This window comes from Zingiber officinale, chromosome 6B (assembly GCF_018446385.1).
Source record: "Zingiber officinale cultivar Zhangliang chromosome 6B, Zo_v1.1, whole genome shotgun sequence".
Taxonomy (NCBI): Eukaryota; Viridiplantae; Streptophyta; class Magnoliopsida; order Zingiberales; family Zingiberaceae; genus Zingiber; species Zingiber officinale.
This window is the reverse complement of record NC_055996.1, coordinates 57,336,340-57,355,633: the sequence shown is the minus strand read 5'-3', so window position 1 is coordinate 57,355,633 and position 19,294 is coordinate 57,336,340. Positions and strand designations below refer to the sequence as shown.

Genomic DNA, 19,294 nt, shown 5'->3' with positions numbered 1-19,294 from the left:
GAAAACTATCCGATCAACCTTGCTTGGAGTTCACTCCTCCAAGACTTCTCGTTACCTAAGGTTATCTCCTCCTAGGATTTTTGCCATCTGACTTCACTCACCAGAATCTAAGGTTACCACCCCCTAAGATTTTCTCCACCTGACTTCACTCATCAAGACTCAGTATTCGGCTACCTAGGGATCAGGTCTTCCAGACTTATCGAATCTACCTGGCATCCACGATCTACCGAGATTTATCTTGCTTAGTCTACAACTAGGACTTTCCATGCATAACCAAGACTTAGTATTCGACTACCCAGGGATTAGGTCCTCCAGACCTATCGAATCTACTTGGCTTCCACGATCTATCGAGTTTTCCCTTGCCTAGCCTATAACTAGGACTTTCCATGATCAAGCTCTATTAAGCATACTTAAACATATTTGCCAGATAGTAAAACCTTAGAGGTCAATTGCACCAACACTAACAACCTGTGTTTAATAGCATTGGGTCACCACTATGAGCATGGCTCAATAGCTGCACGACCTAGCTTGAGAGAATGAGTTGTTAAAATAAAAGGCCTCTGAAGCATCCTCCACTCAGGCCTCTGAGCAAATAAAGGAATTGTCTATACAACTCCAAGAGGCTCAAAGATTAGTCCAAGCTGAAACAGAGAAATTAAACCAGTGGAAGGCCACTGTAGACAGCCTTGAGTCTCAGATTTAGTCAAAGATTAGCCTTCGTGATAAAATGAAAACCAAGCTAGATAAACAAATCACATAGACTAGTCAAGTATCCACCCAGTTGTAAACATTGAAGGCTAGTCACGCTTATGAATTAGACACCAAGATATCTGAATTAAATACCAAGGGTGTTGAGATAAACTCCTTGCACTTATCCTTAACCGAGGCCCAAGCAACTATATCAACCAAAGAGGCTGAGCTAAAATCTTTCCAGGATGCATTGGTGGCCTATCAAGCGGATGAAGACGAGCGCTTCGAAAAGAGAAAGAAGATACTTCTTGAATCCACCGCTTTCAATGATCCTTTCGTCGCATCCATTGTCAAAGCTTTTACCCATGGAGCTGAAGGGGCTATAGAACAACTAAGGGAGAAGGGATATCTGGTGTTTGAGTCTCCCACTAATTTTCTAGATCGCAGGAGGTTACCTAAGAAGACTCTCTGATCTATTCCCTAAATTGTTGTAATCCCTCATGTATCATTGTAATTAAGGATTTTTTTCAGTAATGCAAACACTAGCATTTTCATAACCCCTAATGACATTTCCATTGCCAATATAATTCAATACTAACTAACACCTGAAAATTTAGATAATCAAGTGAAGGCAAATTAATTCCTCCTAAAGTTTGTTTGACCCAATATGCGTTCATTCATCAATGGCTAACCACACTTATTTATACTCACATCTCTCTTCCCTTGGAATTAATTTTCCCTCATCTTTTAATATATGACCAAATTTACTTCTGCCTAAGCTTGTTCCTGTCTAAGCTTATGATTCATCTTACCCTTAACGACTGGTCAAGTTTAACCTTGCCCGTATGTATTTCCGTCCGGATTCAACATCCGCTTGACTTTTAATGGCTACCCGAGCTTATTCCTATAAGTATTTATTTTCGTCCGAACTTAACATCGGCACGACTTTTAACTGCTAACTGAGCTTATTCCAATAAGTATTTATTTTCGTCCGAACTTAGCACCCGCTTAGCTTTTAACGATTGACCGAACTTATTCCTATAAGTATTTATTTTCATTCGGATTTCAGACTCGCTTGACCTATAAGGGTCTATTGGGTTTATTCATGCCCGTGTTTATTTTCTCTTGAACTCAATGTTTGCCTGACCTTTATGGGCTAACCGAGTTGTAACCTGTACGTGTCTGAGAATTAAAAAGAACACAACTTACACTACTTATCTTCCTGAGAATATTACAGGTCAGTGAATCTTATAACTACTTAATGTTCGTTGGGTTCTCCGAATCTTAAACCTATTCTTGTTAATCGCAACAAAACCTTAGGAAAATGATCTGTTGCATCGATTGCTTATATTAGTCTTCTATTGGTGATACGTGTGCGCCTGACATTCTAAATGTACCCATCTTATTGTACCCACCGCCTTATTTAGCCATCTAACGATTCACAATTGATCCCGCCTTTTCCATTATCATGATCTAACACTTTTACTTGAAAGCCCCTTTTTAATATTCTTATAAAATTTTGGCGAGAGAGAAAAGGAAAAAACCCTATAGCATCCTCTCCTTCCTCTAGTTTGCCAATACCTCGTTCTTCCGATTTCTCCAAGTAATGTCAGAGTCTTTCGAGTCGTATACTCAGTGTTCTTCCGATCTCACCCTCCTCAAAGGTTATGAACTTCAGGTGAACTACAATGTCCCCTCTTATCTAATCATTCCTTCTCCAGAAGACACCTTCCCCCACTAGAAAGTGTCGCGATCTTCTGGGAACAAGCATATCGACCTCTGGTTCCCCCTTCATCCTTTCTTTGTCGATGTTAGCCAATATTTCAACCTTCCCCTATATCAAATTATTCGCCAATCTTTCACCATTCTGAGTGGCTTTGTTATTATTTCTTGCTTACTCAACATCCACCTATCGCCTCGTCTATTCCACGATTTCTTCGTTCCTCCTCAAATAGAGAATAGTCTATTTAAATTTCAAACATGTCCTAAAGCTATCTTATTAAATAGAGTTCCTCCATAAGGAGAATGGAGGGACAAATACTTCTTCATACTCCCCTATATTCTATAACATGGTAGCAGAACCTTCCTCCTATCCCCAACTTAGGTGATATCTTTGTAGATCCTACCCTTTGCATCTCTATAGGAAAACTAAAAGGTGCCAAGTTTAACCTGTCACGCCCCAGGTAGTCCCTGCCAGAAGAAATTTCGACAACATCTCCCTGTACGGATGACAATCTGAAGCATTACTACATACAAAATATACATCAGCAACAACGGCTGGAATATATACACAACCATACAGTTTATATCATCAGCCCACTCGGCTGGAACAAAATAAACACAACCACGCAGCTATATATATATTTAACAGCCCACTCGGCTGTACTAAAAACCAACATAGCGGAAAATTGATAAAGAAAAATCATACAAACTAAAAATAACTGCTAGCCGGCTAGGCTTTACACAACAACAAGAATGACACAAATACAATAACAACACCAAAAACACTAAATACCAAATACAAGTAAAGCGTAAATGAAACTCGAAGTGGTATTTGGATGTGATGTAGGACCGATAGACAGGATACTCCAAGCGACTCCACAAGTATCTACCTGGTATCTGAAGAAAAAAAATATCAACAGGGTGAATCCAAGAACTCAGCGGATACTAGATAGACATACATAATAAGTTATAACTAACAGTAATAACTATGTGATACAGTTTCCTGAACAAAAGTAGGAAATGCAGACTGAAAAGGGCTAAAGAAAATTGTACTCACTAGAACCTCTTATCCGAAATATAAGGGTCATCAGATCAGATACAAAATGTCACCTGTATGCATGTAAAACATATGCAACCACCAAAATGCAGCAAACAATATGCAGTAATCACAAGCAATAAATGTAATTATGCAAAATGATGCAAAATGATAAGTGTCATCCCTATCACTAGTCAGCAATCTCACACGTGATGGTGAGACCGAGTGAGTAGGGCTATGGCAACTGTGCACTCTGTCATCACTTCTCCGGAGTGACTGAGTGGACAGGATGCTGTTGGAATACACCTATCGTCCTACTCCAAACAGAGTTGGGGAGCGCAATGCTCTCATCTCCCTGAGACAGTCCAGAGGAGGGATCCCTGACGTACTACCACGCTGCGACACGCAACCCATGAGTGGACCAGCGGAGCACTGACAGAGCAAACTGCACACACACTGCCTGATATACTACTAACCCATGATTGGTTGCGTGTGCAGATCATGTAACTAACGATGTGCTCAACAATAATGGAACCGACAATTGTTCAGCATGCAATTGTGCAAGATAGTGCATGACACTAAACATGTAGATACAAACAGTATACACCTCCATATAACAAGCACCATAAAAGAAATAAATCATACAATGATCTAGGTAACCTAAATCCAGCTACACAAATCAGATATATCAAATAACTAGACTACTGCACAGTAGGGCAATGTATGTCACTATTCCTATGAACAGGAGTAAACATGACAACAAACAAGAGAATATAACCATGAATGTACAACAAACAAGAATATAGGCAAACTACAAGAACCAAATAGTGGCATACCAAAGCAGATGCAAACATAATCATTTCTACTAGAAATAAATTATTATGCATATCTAAAATGACTATATCAAGAAGATAAGTTAGAAGTACCCGCCTCAAAACATAGATCGTGTCAACCAAACCGACGTCGAGACACTCGTCTCGAATTAGAGTCTTGTATCAATCAATACATATATTTTATTTAGCAAAATTCATATAAATTAAATAGCTAAATAAAATACCCAAACCTAATTAGCGAAAAACCCTAATCGATCGTAGGCATTAACCCTAACTATATTAAATCCACAGGTCAACTAGGTTAGTTTCTTAAACTCTAATCGTTCCACTTTTCGGACTAACCCAATCCTTTAATAAAATTTGTATCATTATGTCAAAATAATAGATTTACCTCCAATTCAACACTTTCCAACCCGAATCAATAGAGCAGTAATGCTACTGATTGAACCTGCAACTCCCTGAAAATGGAGAACAACATCGGTTGATTACAATTCAGACCAACAAGGGAAGACAGAGGTGGAGAGGGCACACTATTCCTTCTCATGGCTCGATGGGTGGCGTCCAACAATTACGCCTTGGCCGACACCGGTGATCGATGATGCCACAAAGTCCCACAATTGAGTTGAAGAAAACCTTGCCCTGGGGTGGAAACAGTGTCGCTAGGGTACACGATGGTGGCTTTGTGTCGGCACGAAATCTCAAGATCGGAAAAGGGCAGAAAGGAAGTGACGGCGCACTAGGGCAGAGACGCGAGGCTGGTGCCGAGAGTGCTCTCTGTGGTGATCGGTGCGATGAGGACCTCCGCGACGATGAGTCGTCGGTAGGGGAAAGGAAGCTTCAGTAAAGCGTCGATTGTACAGCGTCGGCGCTGCTCCTTGCGGCGACGTCGATGCTACAGAAGATCGGAAGGGAAAATTAGGGCAAGGGGGAGAGATCACGAGGAGGTGAAGGCTCGGGAGTAGGTGGTGGCGGCGCGAGAGGGAAACGAGAGAGAAGTTCGGGCTCAGCGGGGGAAAAAGAAGAAGAAAGGTTGGTGTCATGAGCTCAAAGAAGAAGAGGAAGAGGGGTTTCGGCGTGGAAGAAGAATAGGGCACAAAGAAAAGACATAGGAAAAATAAGAAAAAGGAAATAAATAATGTTGGTTGCTACTAGGAATATTGTACCGGTTCCCCTGTACAAAAATTTTGTACAAGTCCTGAACCTTTCCTGACAACCTATTGTGTTCTTTAGAAATTAAATTTTGAATCGCAAACAGAACTTAACATTATTGATTCCAAATTCAACTTATCTGTTCTTAGAGGTTTAGACTTGGATCGCAAACGATGCTTAACATTATTAATCCAAATCCACCCATATTACAAATTCGATTAAATATTTATTTCAGAGATCGGCTTCCAAGTTAAACATGACGAGGTACTAGGCCTTCTTGGGTATGTGATCATCCACCACTTCCTAGACAAAGCCTTTCAACGAAATTCAATATTTAATCTCCTTATAGCAACCCTAGGTTTAACCATTAAGAACAATCGAATCACAAGATCAAAAAACAAAAGAAACACAAACTCGAATCATAAATTTGAAACCTAGAAACATTAGCCTTTTTTGTTTGGTATTTCAAGATCTAAACAAAAGAATAAACTAGTTATGATGCGGAAACTAATAACTAGTTATACCTTTTGTAGCTTATAGACCTCACGATCTTCTATCGTATTCCTCTTCTTACCTCAGACGTCATGTGGGCGACGATCTACCAAGACGAGAATCCACCCAAGCTTCCTTCTTCTCCAAGCAAGTTTCGACCACCAACAATCTTCAAGAGATGAAGAACTTTCGGCCACCAACCAAGCTCCAAGGGATGCTAAGAAACAAAGCCTCCTATCTCTCCTTCTTCCTCTAACAAGATCCGACCACCAACCATGCTCCTTGAGATGAAGATGCCGCCGACCACACAAGGAAGAAGAATAGGAGGGGAATAATAGAAGATATGTTGTGAGGTGAGGCACCTCTACCCTCTCTTTTATAATCCTTGGTCTTGGCAAATAAGGAAAGTTTTAATTAAAACTTCCTTAATTTCCTTGCCAAAGAAAGGAAAATTTAATTAAAATTTCATTTTCTTGTTTCTATTGGTCAGCCACCTCAAATCCTCTAAACAAGGAAAGTTTTAAACACAAAATTAAAACTTCCTAATTTGTTTCCGAAAATTTTTAAAATAAAAATTTATCTTTAAAAATTCCCTTCATGGTTGGTTATAAAAGGAAACTTTTATAAATTAAAATCTCTCTATTAAAACATGTGGATGATTACAATAAGGAAAGTTTTCTCCAAAATTAAAATCTTCCTTTCAATCTACAAATAAGGAAAGATATCAAACCTTTCTCTTAATCTTTTGTAGAAACTATAAAAGGAAAGATTTAATTTTAAAACTCTCTTTTAAATCATGGCTTCCACATAAGGAAAGATTTTAAAAAATAAAATCCTTTTAATTTTATTGTGGTCGACCACCTAAGCTTGGGTTCAAGCTAGGCTGGCCACACTTCAACCTATCCAAGCCTTATCTTGGCCGACCCTTGCTTGGGCTCCACGCTTGGCTTGGCCGACCACCTTGCGATGGGTAAGAAGGTGGGTTTAAGTGGGTATAAAACTTTATAACTAAGAGGCTATGACAGGGACCGAGAGGAGGAATTGGGTTTGGTCTTCCGATGAACTTGAGCTTCCCGTGTTCACCCCGAACACCCAACTCTAGTTCATCAATAATAACTCATACCACTAAAGAGTTATTATTAAACTACCGCGCCAATCCCATATTACTATATGGGCTCCTTCATATCATGAGTATGTTAATTTCCCTATGTTTAAGATATAGAATGTCAACTAATTAAATGAGTTACTGATAACTCACTTAATTAATATCTAGCTCCAAGAGTAGTACCACTCAACCTTATCGTCATGTCGAACTAAGTCCACCTGCAGGGTTTATATGACAATCCTAATGAGCTCCTCTTAGGGACATCATCAACCTAGATTCCTAGGACACAGTTTTCTTCTATAACCAACAACACACCATATAAATAATATTATTTTCCAACTTATCAGGCCTTTTGATTTATCGAGCTAAATCTCACCCTTTGATAAGTCAAAGAAATAAATACTAAGTATACGTGCTTGTTGTTATATCAGGATTAAGAGCACACACTTCCATAATAATAGAGATCATGTTCTTTTATGTAGTCAGTATAAAAAGAAACTACCTCAAATGATCCTACTCAATACACTCATAGTGTACAAGTGTAATTTTATAGTCAAGATAAACTAATACCAAATTACACTACGACTATTCCAATGGTTTGTTTCTATCCATCTTAGTCGTGAGCTACAGTCTATAATTTATAAGGAATTGATAATATGATCTTCTGTGTGTGACACCACACACCATGTTATCTACAATATAAATTAATTGAACAACTACACTTAGCATATAAATATAGACATTTGACCAATGTGATTCGTTTATTTCATAAATAAATGTTTACAAAAAGCTAGACTTTTAGTATACACTCTAACAAATAAAACCTAGGTTTCCTTTATTAAAATCTAGATTACTTTCTTAATCAACTCCCATATATGGGTATTTCCAAACAACCTTTCTTATGCCTATTAATTCATCCCCATAAACTACCTCATACGAACTCCGAAAAATTCTCAGAAAATTTCTAAACATTTCTAAAAATTTCTAAAAATTCTGTTAAGGCTATTTGCATATTAAACATTATTATTTAATTATTATTTGTTGTTATATTTTACATTCTCCCCCACTAATAAAAATTTGATCCCTAAATTTTGTTATTTACCATCAGTAAAATTAGCAATAAACAACCAGTATAAATTCTAAACAGAAGTCTAACCTACATACCTCAAATAAACAAATGGGGGTATCGAGTTCGAATTTTAACCTTGAGCTCCCAGGTAGCCTTCTCGTCAGAATGATACTAACATCCGACTTTAACCAGTCGGATAGTCTTATTCCGCAGCTGACGCTCTCTGTGGTCCAGAATTCATACCGGAACTTCCTCGTAGGTAGTGTGTCAAGCTGTGTCAAGCTGAATGAGAACTGATATATCTGACAAAATATGTATTAGGTCGGGCACATATCTCCTCAGCATGAACACATGATATACATCGTAAACGCCTGCTAGAGACGATGGTAGCGCCAGACGGTAAGCTACCGCTCTAATCCTCTCCAAGATCTGAAAAGGCCCAATGTAACGACATGGAGCAAACTTACCTCGGAGGCCAAATCTCTTTACCCCATTCTTGGGTGAGACTCTCAGAAAATACATGGACCCCGGTAGAAAACTCTAAGGGTCTACATCTCCGATTAACATAATGCTTCTGACGGTCCTGCGCCTCGGACATCCTTCATCTGATAGTGCGGATCAACTCTGCCTCCTGTCGAGCTCTCTGAGGTCCTAGTAGTTGGGCCTCCCCAACCTCCTCCTAGAGGGTGGGTGTCCGACAAAACCTACCATACAACGCTTCAAACGGTGTCATCCGGATTGTCGATTGATAGTTGTTGTTGTAGAGGAACACCACAATGGCAGGTGATCCTCCCATATACCTCCGAAATACTTAACACAAGGCCTCAGGAAGTCCTCTAGAGTCTGGATGGTCCGCTTTGACTATCTGTCTGTCTGCGGATGGAATGTCGTACTAAAATGGAGCTGCGTGTCCAAGGCATGCTGTAGACTTTGCCAGAACCGGGGGTCTCTATTAGATATTATACTCAAGGGAACACCACGCCATCTGATGACCTGCCGACCATACAGCTCTGCCAATCGATCTAGAGAATCGGTCTTCCAAATCGCTAAGTAGTGTGCGGATTTGGTTAATTGATCAACAATTACCCAAGTCGCATCATGGCCTCGTTGTGTCCTAGGCAATCATACCACAAAATCCATAGTCAAACTAGACATCTAGCTACAAAATCCGCGATGTCTTTCTTCATGCCATTCTACTGATAGGAACGCCTCAAATCTCGATACATACAGGTTCCTTTTGGGTGGATGGCAAATCGATAGCAATGAGCCTCCTGAAGTACCTCCTCTAAGACCGGATGAGATTGAGGTATGCATAATCTACCTCAGAAATAAGTAATACCCTCATCATCTCGGGTGATCTCGGACTACTGCCCAAAAGCTATCTGGCTGCTAATGGACTGTAAGTGCCAACCACGGGCTTGGGCCTCTCGGATCCTCGTCCCAATCGACGACTGAGCAACCATGATAATAAGGATACCCTGCTATGTCCATCCCTACTCCTCAAGGCCTAATTCGAAGAAAACCCTAAATCAAGTCCATGACTAAAATTCAGTGGCATGCTAAAGTCCCTTCGGACTTCCGGCTAAGCGCATTGTCAACCACATTAGCTTTCCTCGGGTGGTGGCTAATGATACAATCGTAATCCTCCAGGAACTCCATCCATCTCCTCTGTCGGGGATTGAGTTCCTTCTGGGTGAAAAGATATTTGAGAATCTTATGAGCAGTGAAATCTTAAATGTGATACCATATAGATGATGCAGCCAAAATTTAAAGCAAATATAATGGCGGCCGGCTCCAGATCATGTACTTTCAACTGACGTGAAGTGTAAGAGACTACCTTGTCATGCTGCATCAAAACAATGCTCAAACCCTGTAGAGAAGCGTAAGTGTAGAGTACGAATCCGTCCTCTCCAGAAGGTAAAACCAAAATCGGTGTCGACACCAATCTCCGCTTCAGCTCCTAGAAGCTAGTCTCGTAGGCTTCTGACCATGTGAACATCACACCATTTCTGGTCAGGCGTGTCAGTGGCATAGCAATGCGAGGAAAACCCTCAACGAACCTCCGGTAATAACTAGGTCAACAAAGGAAGTTGCGAGTCTCCTATATAGACTACGACAACTCCCAACTGGTAACAACCTCTATCTCCTGTGGATCCACGGTATACCCCTACTAGTGACTATGTGTCTCAATCATTTCACATAAAACAATCAAAATACACACTACCAAATTTCACATATAAATGTTCCTGTCGAAACATCCTTAGAACTATGTGAAGATGGTCTACGTGATATACCTTGGGTCGGGAATAGATCACCACGTCGTCAATAAAAATAACGAATACTGATCTAATATCCTAGGGATACCCAAATCATCGAGCCCATGATAACATCTAGGGCACATAAGCCTAAATGATAAAAGCAAGAACTTATAATGTCCGTACATCAAACATCCTCAAAGATCCCCTACAATAAACATCAAGGAATAGATCATCGACTGTGAGAGCAACTCTCCATCACAAGAAAAACAACATATGTGGGAGCAATGCTCTACCACAAGTAATCCTCAATATATGGGAGCAACGCTCCTCCACAAACGATCTATAATATGTGGGAGCAACACTCCACCACAAACAATCCATAAGTGATCAAGACATCTAACTATCTAGCTAGAGAATGCACGAGATCGCTCTACTACAGGTCACTGTGGGCAACCAAGGGTATAACAACCTAGTAAACATATCAAATCCATTGTCAACTCTCTCAACATCGTAGTAGGTCACCCACCAATAGGAGAATTAGTTGACAGGGTAATACAATCAACGACATAATGTATACACTCAACATAGGTAGAATCATCATGATGCCACCAATAATACACCTGACTCACGTGCACACACAACATAGGTATGATTGACATGATCCTCCAATTAGTACACGCCAAACGCACACACTCACAGGTATAATCAGCATGATACCTCCAACAATACATACCCAACACATGGGCATGTATCAACGTAGGTATAATCGACAATACACCTCAAACAATACTCACCTAACGTATATATACATTCACTATGAGTGTAATCAGCACAACACTTCCAATAAAACATAACAGACATGAGTGCAACCACAAAACAGATGTAATCAACAAAATACCTCCAATAATATAATCAATCAGGTACACCTAACCACAACACAGACTTAATCGAAAAGATACTTCCAATAATACACCAAACAGATGTACACATACTACAACAAAGATTAAATTGACAAGATATCTCCAATAATACAATCAAACCCGTACACCTAACCATATAGGTATAATTCATAAGAAACCTACAAAAACCCTAACTGGACATGTATACTCACACCTCCTGCAAACAGACAGTTTAACATACGACTCCTACAACACATACCAATCATATGTACACACAACCTAGATATGCATAATCAACATATTAACCTAATCAACTAGTCAATCCCTATACTACCTCCTCTACCATATAAAATAGAGTTCAGGAATCAAGAAACGAGACTATACAAAACATAACTAGTTTACCTCAAAAATCAAGCATAAGTACCAAGCAGGAAAACAACAATCAAACACAATCCAAGGTATATCAGCCTAATCATCCAGTATTAATCATGCTCTAAGTTCAAAAGAACTAATAAAGGCCAGGAATGAAAATACTCGCCATGGTTCAACATTTCAAGTCTGTGTCGTACCACCACAGAGTATATATCTAATGGGGAAAGTTTATTATCATATATCTTTAGTGAAACAAACCAGTCATGTTCTCACATATTTAACTCCTAATGACCCACTCTAATCATGGGGTACTAGCGAGATATAGAAATATATTACCATCCTACCAAAGGTGTATCACAACTGAAATCCAAGGTCTCACTTGATTTTTTTTCGAATCAATAATCAATAACACTCGAAATAGTAGAGATACAATCAATCCATTAGATATGAGTATAAAACCCTACTAATTATATCCAATTAGTTTATGAGTCAGAACCCCCAATGGAACAACCTTAGGCGAGTTGACTGATTATCGTCTTATAAACTATCATGCTACCCCAAGAGGTAGGGGATTTCCCTCTCTCCAAACACCTCAAAGTAATCACCAAGTGATTCCTGGATCTCTTGTATCATCATCTGCTTCCTTCACGTGGTACCTGATCACTTAAAGGTTAAGCAACTATCTTCAACTTTCTCATGCCAGTACAAATCATGTATCTGAAGGTACTCTCCAAGTTATACATCCTAGTAACGATTGTATCTCATATGGGTTAAGCGGGTAGCTCTACCTTTGTCCACATCAGTGGGGGTCACCTATCCGATTGTACCTTTTAAGTCATCTGACCAGGTGCAAACAGTCCATGATCAAAGTCCCCATGGAAAAGGATACATCGATCCTTTATAGACTGACCAAGCCGATAATGGTATACGACTAATTCAGTATTTTCCACATCGGTACAAGCTATGTACTCAAATATGCTCAGGATATCTAACTAAGCACGAATAACCCAAAAATTAGAACCTCAAAAAAAAATAGAGTATGACGATCCCCTACTGATTGGACCAACATAATAATTCGGTCATCTACTAACTAATCCAACAAGAATGCATTAATCCTCTACAAAGCGACTAAGGTATATCGATCCACGACTACCCAGATCAACAAGTGTAAATTAGTCTTTTACTAACCGATCTAACAGAGTAAATTAATTATCTACTTACGAAATTAACTAAGATAAATCGATACTCTACTGGCTGAGTCAATATGAATATACAAATACTATCCATTACTCAGCTAATACTAGCAAAGACTGGTATATGTCTCCAACTCCTATCTAACTAGTAGTAAAAGAAGCTAAAACTACTGGTGTTATGTTATGAAAAATCACCTGAGATTATAATCCTTGATCACTATTAAGGTCGACCATCATCAGTGGTTGACCCAATACATGTAATATATGCAACAATAACCAGACAGGTACTAATAAAAAGTGATAATACATGTCATAACTATCATAGTCAACAATGCATATACTAACAAGAATGTATAATAATAATGTACTAACATACCTCTTATAGCTTGGAGATGTCCTGCTGCTGCCTGGTCCCAAAACTCGAAAAAGTCACATTGAGAAACCAAAACACGAAATCCAAAACACAAGAAATAAGCCTCGAAAACCTGGGCTCTGATACCAAATAAATTGTCACGCCACAGGTAGTCCCTGCCAGAAGAAATTTCGACAGCATCTCCCCTGTACGGGTGACAATCTGAAGCATTACTACATACAAAATATACATCAGCCACACAAGGCTGGAATATATACACAACCAAGCAGTTTATATCATCAACCCACTCGGTTGGAATAAAATAAACACAACCACACAGCTATATATATATATTTAACAGCTCACTCGGCTATACTAAAAACCAACACCGCGAAAAATCGATAAAGAAAAACCATACAAACTAAAAACAACTGCTAGCCGGATAGGCTTTAGACAACAACCACAAAACACAAATACAATAACAACACCAAAAACACCAAATACCAAATATAAGTAAAGAGTAAATGAAACTCTAAGCGGTCTTCGGATGTGACGTAGGACCGGCAGACAAGATACTCCAAGTGACTCCACAAGTATCTACCCTATATCTGAAAAAAAAATATATCAATGGGGTGAGTCCAAGAACTCAGCAGATACCAGATAGATATACATAATAAGTTATAACTAACAGTAATAACTATGCGATACAGTTTCCTGAACAAAAGTAGGAAATGCAGACTGAAAAGGGCTAAAGAAAACTGTACTCACTAGAACCTCCTATCCGGAACATAAGGGTCATCAGACCAGATACAAAATGTCACCTGTATGCATGTAAAACATATGCAACCACCAAACTGCAGCAAACAATATGCAGTAATCACAAGCAATAAATGCAATCATGCAAAATGATGCAAAATGACATGTGTCACCCCTGTCACCAGTCACCCATCTCACACGCGATGGTGAGACCGAGTGGGTAGAGCTATGACAACTGTGCACTCTGCCATCACTGCTCCTGAATGACCGAGTGGACAGAATCCTGTCGGAGTACACCTATCCTCCTACCCTAAATAGAGTGGGGGAGCGCAATGCTCTCATCTCCCTAAGATAGTCCAGAGGAGGGATCCCTGGCGTGCTATCACGCAGCGACACGCTACCCATGAGTGGACCAGCGAAGCACTGACAAAGCAAACTGCACACACACTGCCTGATATACCACTAACCTATGAGTGGTTGCATGTGCATATCATATTACTAACGATGTGCTCAATAATAATAGAGTCGACAATCGCTCAAAATGAAATCATGCAAGATGGTGTATGACACTAAATATGTAGATACAAACAGTATACACCTCCATATAACATGCACCATAAAAGAAATAAATCATTCAATGATCCAAGTAACCTAAATCTAGGTACACAAATCAAATATATCAAATAACTAGGTTATTACAGAGTAGGGCAATGTTTTTCACTATTTCTATGAACAGGAGTAAACATGGCAACAAACAAGAGAATATAACCATGAATGCACAACAGACAAGACTATAGGCAAACTACAAGAACCAAATAGTGACATACCAAAGCAGATGCAAACATAATCATTACTACTAGAAATAAATTATTATGCATATCTAAAATGACTATATCAAGAAGATAAGTCAGAAGTACCCGCCCCAAAATGTAGATCGTGTCAACCAAACCGACATTGAGATGCTCGTCTGGAATTAGAATCTTGCATCAATCAATACATATATTTTATTTAGCAAAATTCATATAAATTAAACAGCTAAATAAAATACCCAAACCTAATTAGACCCTAACGATATTTAATCCACAGGTCAACTAGGTTAGTTTCTTAAACCCTAATCATTCCACTTTTCGGACTAACCCAATACTTTAATAAAATTAGTATCATTATGTCAAAATAATAGATTTACCTCCAACTCAACACTTGCCAACCCGAATCAACAGAGCAGTAATGCTACTGATTAAACCTGCAACTCCCTAAAAATAGAGAACAACATCAGTTGATTACAATTCAGACCAACAAGGGAATTATGTTCAGTAACAAGGGAAAAATAGAGGTGGAGAGGGCACACTATTCCATCTCGTGGCTTGATGGGTGGCATCCAACAATTACGCCTTGGTCGACACCGGTGATCGATGACGCCACAAAGTCCCTTCAACTGAGTTGAAGAAAACCTTGCCCTCGGGTGGAAACAGTGTTGCTAGGGTACACGATGATGGATCTGTGCTGGCACAAAAGCTCAAGATTAGAAAAGGGCAGAAAGGAGGTGACGACGCTCTAGGGCAAAGACGTGAGGCTGGTGCCGACGGTGCTCTCTGTGGTGATCGACGCGGTGAGGACCTCAGCGACAATGAGACGTCAGTAGGGGAGAGGAAGCTTCGGTGAGGCGTCAGTTGTACGACGTCGGCGCTGCTTCGTGCGGCGGCGTCGATGCGACAGAAGATCGGAAGGAAAAATTAGGGCACGGGTGAGAGATCGCGAGGAGGTGAAGGCTCGGGAGTAGATGGTAGCGACGGCGTGAGAGTGAAATGGGAGAGAAGTTTGGGCTCAGTGGGAAAAAGAAGAAGAAAGGTTGGTGTCGCGAGCTCAACGAAGAAGAGGAAGAGGGGTTTCGGCGTGGAAGAAGAATAGGGCACGAAGAAAAGACATAGGAAAAGGAAAAATAAGAAAAAGGAAATAAATAAAACCTAGGTTTCCTTTATTAAAGTCTAGATTATTTCCTTAATCAACTCCCATATATGGGTATTCCCAAACAGCCTTTCTTACACCTATTAATTCATCCCCATAAACTACTTCATGCGAACTCTGAAAAAGCTCCAAAAAATTTCTAAAAATTCCATTAAGGCTATTTGCATATTAAATATTATTATTTAATTGTTATTTGTTGTTGTATTTACATAACCTGCCTATGCTAACCATAGAAGGATTATTGTCTACTTTTGGATTTAGTTCAGCCGACACAGAATTGAGTGCTCCCTTTGGTAAGTTTTTTCTCCTTATAAATGATTGTTTGTCATATCTCACTTGTTGGTTATATAAGTTTTTTAACCCTTACTTTTATCCCTAGCTGAGGCTATTCTTCCATCTTTCTTGTATAAGAACACTTAATTAACGAGGGCAACTCTGGCCAAGTTAGGAGAGGACTTACTGGAGGAACATCGTCTGATTCAAACCTCCTCCTCTCTTGGTTTACTTCCTCCAGCTGGACCGACTAAGGAACCCTCCTCTAGCTCAACAAATTTGGATAATCTCTTCATCGTCAGGCACAAAAAGCCTTGCCCAGAGGCTTCGGGTCCACATATGCCTACTATACCTATTGTCAAACAAATTCCAATCACCCTATGAGAGATCTCCTATGCCCGAGATAATGAGCCTGGATTCCCAACATATAGTCGTTCTTGTTTTGTACTTAATATGATGAGACCATCCCTTCTTATCCTTATGTCTCGTGCTATTCCTCCAGTTATTCCTACTACCGAGATGACATCAGACACCCCGATAACCTCACCATCTCTTATGCAAACCTTTGTTCCTCCTCCATCTAAACCCCGTGTTAGGCAGACCATTAATTGAGCAAAATCCTGTGTTAGTTAGGCCAAGGTCATCTACCTAACCTCCTCTGGTTCTATCACAAGCACCTAAACTTTCCCTTGCTTCCTCTCCAAGGCCCCCAACCTCTACTAACTCTCTTTGCCTTTTTAAACAATCCCAAAGGCTTCCATCTCAATTAGAGCTAGAATCTACCTCTCTCTCATCTATGGGATACTCAAGTTGAAGAGTTCATTGGCTGAATCATGGTTACAATTCCAAAGACAAATGCAAAGGAGTACAATCTCTCAGCATGCTGATGAACATAATCACCATGCTACCACAGTAAGTTTTCAATTAAACTCCCTTAGTTCACTGTTATGAAGTGTAATTATATTGTTACTTTATCTAGTTCCATGCTTCAAGCCTACATTTAAGCCAACTAGCCATGGACCTGGAGAGAGTTAATAAAGTTTTAAGCGAGAGAGTAAATGAGCTATAGACTGCCCCTACTATTCCTAGTGATGAGATGATTCAATTACAAGGCAAACTAAATTCGCAATCCGAACTCATCACTGGCATCGAGGAAACTCTACAGTGTTATCGCCAATTACTATAATCCCAGGATTAAGAGAAGAAAAGCTTGTGGCTACAACTACAAGAGAATGAGTCCATGCTTCGCATAGAGAAGGCTCTAAAGATAATGCTCTTTCAGATCTAGCTCAAAAAACTAGACTTCTAGAAGAGCTACAACTATCACAGCTCTAGATCTCCTGAATTAACTTAGGAGTTGGCTAGCAAAAACTTCTTATTCCTACAACAACAAGAGGAACTAAGAGGCAAAGATTCACATATATAATCTCGCTCTTAGAAGAGCTAGAACATTCCAAAGCAAAACAAGCTACCATAAAGGGTGAGAGGGACAACCTTCAATCTGAATTTCAAACATACAAAGTAGATGAGAATGAGTGCATGCAAAGCAAGTGCAAAATCCTATCTAGATTCCCTAGAATTTGGTGAAGAATATGTCAGGCACATTGTAGGGATTCTCACCCATTCAGCTGAAGGGGTTGTTCAATAGTTAAGGGAGGGAGGTTATTTATCCAAGGAACCCCCTCCCCTTTTTATAGATCATCAGCGACTCAACAAGGATCTCCCGAAAGACTTCTTAAGCAAATTTGAATATGTAATTTTGTACTATACTTTTATATTATCTACTTGCTATCCCAAACAACAATAGAACATCAGATACCAGCGAAAACTAATAAATACCTATCATTTGTTGTCTTGTGTAATTTTATGTATCTTCAGAACCACCCATATCTCAACATATAAATTAAACTCTTCAATATGTTTATAACATATGCTCTGTAGAGAAATTCCATAGAGATATTATTGCTTTATGGATGATATTCTAGTCTTAATGATAAACCGAGTGAAATGAGTAAAATGGATATGATACAGGCATTTCCTAATGAGATCTCGAACTGCATAATAAACCGATCGTGTATGTAGCTTCGAACAGGATTGATAAGCCGATTATTATATAAACATTTCATAGTGAACCCCCGGACTATGTAATAAACCCATTGGGCATGTAACCCTGAACGAAATGGACCGACCGAATACATTATAAACATTATATAATGAACTTCCGGTCGACATAATAAACTGATCGGGCATGTAGCCACGAACAAATTAGACAAGCCGAATACAATATAAGCATTTTATAATGAAATTTCGGACTGCATAATAACTCAGTCAGATAGGTAATCCCGGACGAAATAAGCAAGCCAGATATAATATAAGCATAATTGATAATGAACTCTCTGATTAATTTATTGAAAGTTTAAAGTGTTCGGTCGCCCCTTAAGGGAGCATGTCCGATCACCCCTTAAGGTCACCGATCGACTGTTGAGGTTTAAAGTCTCTATTCACCCCTTAAGGGAGCATGTCCAGTCACCCCTTAAGGTCGTCAATTGACTATCAAGATTTAAAGTCTCTGGTCGCCCCTTAAGGGAGCTTGCCTGGTCGCCCCTTAAGGGAGCTTTCCCGATCACCCCTTAAGGTCCCTGATTGACTATTGAGGTTTCAAGTCTTTAGTCGCCCCTTAAGGGAGCCTGTCGGTCACCTCTTAAGGTCATCGATTGACTATTGAGGTTTAAAGTCTCCGGTTGCCCCCTTAAGAGAGCCTATTCAACCCCCTTTCAAGGTCATCGATTGACTGTTACAGTTTAAAGTCTCTAGTCACCCCTTAAGGGAGCCTGTCTAGTCACCCCTTAAGATCGCAATCGACTATTGAGGTTTAAAGTCTCCGGTTGCCCCTTAAGGGAGCTTGTTCGATCACCCCTTAAGGTTGTCGATCGACTATCAAGATTTAAAGTCTTCGGTCACCCCTTAAGGGAGCATGTCCGATCACCCCTTAAGGTCGCCGATCAACTATCGAGGTTTAAAATCTCCGGTCACCCATTAAGGGAGCCTGCCCTGTCACCCCTTAAGGTCGTCCATCGACTATTGAGGTTTAAAGTCTCTGGTCATCCCTTAAGGGAGTATATCCGGTCAC

The 19,294-nt window shown here is 39.7% G+C and overlaps 1 long non-coding RNA gene across 6 annotated transcripts; it reads right to left on the bottom strand.

Annotated features, from left to right (window-relative positions):
• Nucleotides 1-3,120: 3,120 nt before the first annotated feature.
• LOC121992477 lies at nt 3,121-15,850 on the bottom strand. 6 transcript variants are annotated; one of them, XR_006114915.1, is made up of 4 exons: nt 15,275-15,850; nt 15,113-15,179; nt 14,844-14,906; nt 3,121-3,309 (listed from the first exon to the last, which is right to left on the bottom strand). It is a non-coding gene; the product is annotated as an uncharacterized LOC121992477 (long non-coding RNA). The 6 variants fall into 6 exon arrangements; XR_006114919.1 differs by having other exon boundaries at nt 14,844-14,893; XR_006114916.1 differs by lacking the exon at nt 3,121-3,309 and adding an exon at nt 13,494-13,778.
• Nucleotides 15,851-19,294: the final 3,444 nt, after the last annotated feature.